Below are 8321 nucleotides of genomic sequence, written 5' to 3'. Positions count from 1 at the left end.
TGTCCAAAATGTCTTGGTATGCTGACGCCTTAAGGCCTTGTACACACGATACGTTAACCAGAGGACAACGGTCTGAGGGACCGTTGTCCTAGGTTAACCTATGAAGCTGACTGATGGTCCGTCGTGCGTACACACCATCAGTTAAAAAAACAATTGTGTCAGAACGCGGTGACGTAAAACACAACGACGTGCTGAAAAAAACAAAGTTCAATGCTTCCAAGCATGCGTCGACTTGATTCTGAGCATGCATGGATTTTTAACCGATGGTTGTGCCTACTAACAATCGGTTTTGACCTATCGGTTACCAATCCATCGGTTAAATTTTAAAGCAAGTTGCCAATTTTTTAACCGAAGGTTAACTAACCTATGGGGCCTACACACGATCGGTTTTGACCGATGAAAACGGTCCATCAGACCGTTATCCTCTGGTTAACCGATCGTGTGTACGAGGCCTAAGAGTTCGCTTCATTGGAGATAATGACCCAAGCCCGACCACTGAAAAACAACCCCACACCATAATCCCCCCTCCACTAAATGATTTAGACCAGTGCACAAAGCAAGGTCCATAAAGACATGAATGAGCGAGTTTGGGGTGGAGGATCTTGACTGGCCTGTACAGAGTCCTGACCTCAACCCAATAGAACACCTTTGAGATGAATTTGAGCGCAGACTGCGAACCAGACCTTCTCGTCCAACATCAGTGCCTGACCTCACAAATGCGCTTCTGGAAGAATGGTCAAACATTCCCATAGACACACTCCTAAAACTTGTGGACAGCCTTCCCAGAAGAGTGGGCCAACTTAATATTGAAACTTACAGAGTGAGATTGGGATGCCATTAAAGTTCATGTGTGTGTAAAGGCAGGCGTCCCAATACCCTTGATTATACAGTGTGTGTGTATACTGTATATGCAATATTCTTCCATGTCTATGATATACTAAGCACATGCTTTGGTCACCAATCAGCTCAGCAAAGTTCATAAAATATCACCATATTTACAATAGTTTCCTGCATTTGTGAAAGTAAGGATTGTTTATTTAAGCACTCAGTGGAGGAAAGATTTACTATAGCATATACATATATAAGTCAGGTCTTGGGTTTAGCTCTCATTACACAGGCAGCTGCCCAGGAGGATAGAAATGTGCTAAAGCTCAAATGAAGTAAAAAATTTCTATAGAACACTGTACTATATACCGTATATATATATATATATATATATATATATATATATATATATATATATATATATATATACTGTATATATGCGTAATGGTTCAACGTTCTCTCTTGCTTTCTTGTAAAAGGTCTGTATGTCATTCAGCTGATTATATCTCCCAAATGTATTAAGTCGCAAATGTCGAAATTGCCCATGTATATTTAAAGGAGTTGTAAAGGTTAATTTTTTACTTTCTAAATAGGTTCCTTTAACCTAGTGCATTGTTGGTTCACTTACCTTTTCCTTCAATTTCCCTTCTAAATGTTTTTTTTCTTTGTCTGAATTTCTCACTTCCTGTTCCTCCTCAGTAAGCTTTCCACCATCATCCCAGTGTGTTCTGGCTGGGGGTTAGTCAGCCAGAACAGCTTACTGAGGAGGAACAGGAAGTGAGAAATTCAGACAAAGAAAAAAAACATTTAGAAGGGAAATCAAAGGAAAAGGTAAGTGAACCAACAATGCACTAGCTTAAAGGAACCTATTTAGAAGATAAAAAACAAACCTTTACAACCCCTTTAATTTAAAAGAAATTATATCCTGGCAGTTTTTTTTTTTTTTAATCCTGGCAGGTTTAAAAATAATCACCTTCTGGCAGTTCTGTTGACTTATTTTCTGCAATTTCTTCAATAGGTTTCCTTACAAAAAATTTCTTTCGACCTGGTTTTCTTTCTACTATAATTCTGATAACTCCTTTGCGAAGAATACCGGATTGAATTGCCGCCATACATACTGGTGTTTCCTGTTATAGAATAGAATTTTAGTAAATAATTGATGTTTTTCTCATTTACATGTTTACATTTTAAAATGATTAAACTTACACTGTCATATCCATCTGTGCTCTGCACTTGGTCCTTATTCATTTTGCACTGCTCTGGACATATCACTCTATAGTAGAAGAAAACATATTATTGGGGTCGTAACCAGGAACAGATTTTCTCAACCTTTTTAGCCCTGAGAAACCCTTGAAATAATTTTCAGCTCCCAAGGAACCCCTTGCACAAAGTATATGTACAGTTTCCAGTTCACAATAATAAGATTGATACGTTTTATGTACTCAGTGAGAGGAAGAATACCTGTCACATTGACACCATCTCATTAGGGGTGTGTGGGAAAAGAGCATCTTATATTTGAGGTAAGAGGGGATGAATACTAAAAGATCCTTGATTTCATGCCATTGGCTTTGACAAGTGATGCTGGCCCTGCAACTATTAGTTGGAAAGTTAAAGGGGTTGTAATGTTAAAAAAACTTTTTTTAAATAACAAACATGTTATACTTACCTCCACTGTGCAGCTCGTTTTGCACAGAGTGCCCCCAAACCTGGTCTTCTGGGGCCCCTCGGCAGCTGTCTCGGCTCCTCCCCGCAAGAACTCAACCCCCCTTAATGCAAGCGAGCTTGCATGGTGTTGTGTTCCTGCGGGCGCACTTCCGGCGCGCTGCATCATTGGATGTGATTGACAGCAGCACAAGCCTATGGCTGCGCTGCTTTCAATCCATCCAGTGTAGCCAATCAACGGCCAGGCTTAGAAATGAGGAGGATGATGGGGGCGAATGCAGGACTTTCGAGGGCTCAGGTAAGTAAAACGGGGGGTCGGGGGAGGGGGTCGGTATTGTCGGATGTTTTTTCACTTTAATGCATAGGATGCATTAAGGTGAAAAAGCATTTACCTTTACAACCCCTTTTAATTTCTCACAGCCCAATGAACCTCCACAAACCTTTGGAGGATTCCTAGGGTTCCACAGAACCCTGGTTGAGATTGTTCATGTAGGAGTACAGAAATTACACACTGATAGGGATAAGCCGAACACCCCCCTGTTTGGTTCGCACCAGAACCTGCGAACACACCAAATTTTCGTGTGAACTTTAGAACCCCGTTAAAGTCTATGGGACTCGAACGTTTAAAAAAGAAAGTGCTAATTTTAAAGGCTAATATGCAAGTTATTGTCCTAAAAAGTGTTTGGGGGAACTGGGTCCTGCCCCAGGGGACATGTATCAATGCAAAAAAAAGTTTTAAAAACTAACGTTTTTTTGGGAGCAGTGAATTTAATAATGCTTAAAGTGAAACAATAAAAGTGAAATATTCCTTTACATTTTGTACTTAGGGGGGGTGTAAAGTATGCATGTGAAATAGCGCATGTTTCCCGTACTTAGAACTGTCTCTGCACAAAGTGTCATTTCTGGAGGAAAAAAAATGACTCGCGGCTATAATGAATTGTTGGCTCCCGGCAATTCAGAGAAAATTCATTCATAAAAAAAAAAAAAGCATGGGGTCCCCCAAATTCAATTACCAGGCCCTTCAGGTCTGGTATGGATATTAAGGGGAACCCCGCCGTAAATTTTTTAAACAAAAATGACGTGGGGTCTCCCCCAAATATCCATTCCAGACCCTTCAGGTCTGGTGTGGATTTTAAGGGGAACTCCACCCCAAATAAAAAAAAATGGCGTGGAGTTCCCCCAAAAATCCACGCCAAACACCTTATCCGAGTACGTAACCTGGCCAGCCGCAGAAAAAAGGGGGGAAGAGAGAGCACCCCCCCCTCTTGAACCATACCAGGCCACATGCCCTCAACATGAGGAGAATGTCCCCATGTTGATGGGGACAAGGGCCTCATCCCCACAACCCTTGCCTGGTGGTTGTGGTGGTCTGCAGGCGGGGGCTTATCAAAATCGAGAAGACCCCTTTAACAAAGGGGACCCCCAAATCCTGACCCCCCCTATGTGAATTGGTAATGGGATACATTGTACCCCTACCATTTCACGGATGAAGTGTAAATAATTGTAAAAAAACACACACACCGTGGAAAAAAGTCCTTTATTTAAAAAAAAAATAATCCAGCGGTGGTAATCCACTCTCGATCCCCGCTCCAACATTGTCGGTATCAAGCGACGGGTGATCTCCTCTCCGGTCCAGCGATGATCATCTGGGATCCAGAGCGCAGCATCGCCGGCCGCCTGTCTCCACCGGAGACAGCCCGGCGAATGACGCGGCTCTTTAGAAAAACACTCTCTAACCATGAAAACGTAGCAACTAAGGAAATCCCTAAAATGAGTCCTTAAGCCCAGGCTCACACTGGGCTGCGGAAATGAAGCCGTACGAGTTCAGCTGAACGATTTCACTCCCGCTTGTCAGTCCGGATTTCGGGCGCAATTTAAGAGACATCTGTGCAGGTACAGAAACTACTTTTTGAAATCGGTGCCATTGCTGGCAATGGCCAACAAATGCCGCCGATTTAACATGCAATATTGACATGTCAAAATTCACCAGTGTGAACCAGGGCTTACAGTCAAACGCGTAATCCCTATCCTACCCTTTTAACAGTCACACTGCTCATGTAAAAACATATTATTTATTAAATACAGCAATATTAATAAAAACATATAACCCCTAAAAACATGAAAAACCCCATGTAACTCAAAAAGAGCCCAAAGAAATGTAAATAAGGGTTAAAATTGTTGTGTAAATTAAACAAGAGCATACAAACAAGAATCTTCAGTTGTAATTGTGTAATAGTATTGTAATAACACTATAAAATGATAGCACTTGTATACCCCAGAGGACAGCTATTTGAGGAGATCCTGTATTTAATAAATTTAACACAAATTGTTAGATTTATTAAATTTGTAGAACCCGAGTTCCCCCCAGATTGGCGCTTTTGCAGAAGGTCTTTTGAAGTTTACAGGTGCGATTAATTTATAGTCTTAATACAACTATGATAATAATATTCTTTTTTGTATATGCCTGCTGGTTTCTATACCATTTGTTACTGGTATTTACAATTTAGAGTGCTCCTTTTTGAGTTATATGATATTTCAAATTATTTTAATTGGTTGGAGTTCATATGTTTTTTTCATCTTGTTGTATTAGTAATATGATATACTGCATGTTTTAAATTTTTATATGAACATTGTAGCTGATTTAGTCTGTGTAGGGATTGTGGTGGTTTCTTAATCTTTCGCTGGCCAGTACACAAGGTGGTGTGTTCTAGTTTGGGATATTTTTCTACTGTCAGCATGTTTTTTGTTAGTACATGAGTACTGCAGCACAACTGATCAATTCAATTTATGAAACAACCCTGAATCACTTCACTCACTTTGCACATTTGTGTACATGCAGGGTAATAAAAACGATGTAGCCTCCTCCTCAATGTTACATACATTCATGCTATATGCTTCTATTAATATTGTGATGGAAATGTTTTGGATACCAACAAACTGCACATTTTTAACAGAGGGCTGTCTTACGTACTTTACAACTCCTTCAGGAATTTCCTTTGCTGTCGTTTCACACTGAGCTTCAACTGGAGGAGAGAAATAGTAAATCAGTTAAGTATAGAAGAGTATACATACAGGTAAATATGCTATGTATAGACATATAGACTTAAAAAATAATAATGCATATGTAAAGAGAATGTATGAACTTCTGATTTAAGTTTAGTTAAAATGTGTAAATAAATGTTTAAATAAAATAGGGTCCTTATTTAAACCAAAAACGTGTACTCATAAGGGTTTTAGGCCATTGTCCTGTACAATGCCCCTTGCTGTGGACACAATTATAAACTTCATCCCTTTGACAGCTACCAGCCAACACTTTGCATAGCTGGTATCTCTAAATTCCTGCTGTCACTGACTGTAAAATTCAGAAATGAATCCAAGTTGTAAAAAAGTACCCATTAAGGATTTAAACCATTGCCTAGTACAATGCCCTGTACTGTGGACACAATTATTAACTCCATCCCTTTGACAGCTACCAGCCAACACTTTGCCTATGTAGTAGCTCTAAATCCAAATTGTCACTGAACCTTAAATTTATAAATGAATCTGAGTTGTAAAAAAAAGTTGTACCAATAAAGAGTTTAGACCATTGGATAGTACAATTCCCCGTGCTGTAGACACAATTATAAACTTCATCCCCTTGACAGCTACCAGCCAACACTTTGTGTAAGAGGCGGCTCCAAATCCCAGCTGTCACTGAACTTAAATTTACAAACTAGTTCCGGATAGTTTTGAATCATGTGGTCGCTATGTCAGCCATGACACAGTGATAACAGGCATGCCAAAGGCTTCATGACTGTGGTGACAGCAGGGACGTGGAGCTCTGTGTGTAAACACAGAGCTCCACGTCCTGTCAGGGAGAGAGGAGACCGATCTGTGTCCCTTGTACATAGGGACACAGCATCGGTCACCTCCCCCAGTCAGTCCCCTCCCCCCACACAGTTAGAACACACCCAGGGAATACATTTAACCCCTTGCTCACCCCCTAGTGTTAACCCCTTCACTGCCAGTCACATTTATACAGTAATTCGTGCATTTTTAAAGCACTGATCACTGTATAAATGTGAATGGTCCCAAAATTGTGTCAAAAGTGTCCGATACGTCCACCGCAATATCGCAGGCCTGACAAAAAAAAAACGCTGATCGCCGCCATTACTAGTAAAAAAATAAATAAAAAACATAAATCTATCCCCTATTTTGTTGGCGCTATAACTTTTGTGCAAACCAATCAATATACGCTTATTGCGATTTTTTTAACAAAAATATGTAGAAGAATACGTATCGGCCTAAACCGAGGGAAATTATTATTTTTTTTTTAAATGGAATATTATTATAACAAAAAGTAAAAAATATTGTGTTTTTTTTTCAAAATGTTCTGTCTTTTTTTGTTTATAGCGCAAAAAATAAAAATCGCAGAGATATATAAATACCACCAAAAGAAAGCTCTATTTGTGGGAAAAAAATGATAAAAATATAATTTGGGTACAGTGTTGTATGACCGCGCAATTGTCATTCAAAATGAGTCAGCACTGAAAGCTGAAAATTGGTCTGGGCACGAAGGGGGTTTAAGTGCCCAGTAATGAAGTAATAATACTGTAATAATTTTTAATTATAGTATTAAAAGGAGAGGTAACTAATGTAAAAAATGTTGCAATATATCATTGTTCGGCTGACGAACATCGCCATATTTATTGTTTTCTGATGGTAAGAATGGCCATGTGTATTTCGTTTTTTTTTTAAAGAAAAGAAAATCATTGATACTAATGTAGGGTAATAAATAATTACCTTCTGGTAGATTCTTCGGCTTTTTTTCAGCTAAAACTTTAATAGGTCTCCTTATGACAAATTTGGTTTGACCTGTTTTTTTCTCTAATATAAATGATCGAACTCCTTTGGGAAGAACACCAGATTGCCTTGCAGCCAAGCACACTGGAGTTTCCTGGTTTTAGAAAAAGGTATGGACTAGAATTAGAATTTCACTTTTTAAATGATGCTTTATTTATTAAATGATGCTTACGCATTAACTGTTTAATATGATTCATCAACCACTTACATTGTTATATCCATCCATGTTCTTCTGCACTTTGTTTTTACGCATTTTACAGTGCTCGGGACATATTACCCTGTAGAAGAAGAAAACATTACTGGGGACTCATGTAAGAACATATTACTCTATAGAGTTTATACAGGAGTGCTCCATCTCCTACTGCCAGAAAGGAACATCTAGCTCTCTTTTAAATGCTACTTAGAAGGGCTCTAGCTCTTGAAAGTAGGCATTAGTGGATTTATATGAACAAGCTTGATAGTGGAATTACATGGATTGTCAAGTGGCTGCTAATTTATCCACGTGGTATAAGTAGCATAATAGAAAATTCACTTTAAAGTTAGAAATACACAGCATTTAAAAACGTTAAGGCCACATCACTATGTGACATGGCTTTTTGATCAACACAGCTTTTTGATTACCATATCAGTGCAGACAAAAGCCATTTCCTTTTACAGAGGGCTATCTTACATACCTTACAACTCCATCGGCAATCTCGTTTGCTGATGTAGTACAGGTGGCCTCAACTGGGAAATAGAAATAGTTACATAATAGTCAAGTTGAGAAAAAAAACAGTTCCTTGAGTTCACTGAAGAGAATAATAAATAAATAAATAAAACCCCTGCATATATAAAACCCTAAACCTACAGTAGTCCCAGAGAAGTGTAAAAAAAAAAGTCTTATTTTTTTACGGCATGGTCCAATTTGCTCCTGGGAAACAGGGGGAAAATATTCCTGATCGCCTATGGTAATCAAATATTTCCTGGATCAACATTAATCACTATCACTATAA

At 38.9% G+C, this 8321-nt stretch overlaps 1 long non-coding RNA gene across 1 annotated transcript; it reads right to left on the bottom strand.

The window, feature by feature from the left end:
* Positions 1-1804: 1804 nt before the first annotated feature.
* Positions 1805-7462, bottom strand: LOC120944862. The gene is made up of 4 exons (XR_005750517.1): positions 7270-7462; positions 5459-5510; positions 2032-2098; positions 1805-1952 (listed from the first exon to the last, which is right to left on the bottom strand). It is a non-coding gene; the product is annotated as an uncharacterized LOC120944862 (long non-coding RNA).
* Between the last annotated feature and the right edge of the window lie 859 nt (positions 7463-8321).

The sequence above is a fragment of the Rana temporaria genome, chromosome 7 (assembly GCF_905171775.1).
Source record: "Rana temporaria chromosome 7, aRanTem1.1, whole genome shotgun sequence".
NCBI lineage: Eukaryota > Metazoa > Chordata > Amphibia > Anura > Ranidae > Rana > Rana temporaria.
Note: the sequence above shows the minus strand (reverse complement) of the source record. Positions and strands in the feature narration are given on the sequence as shown.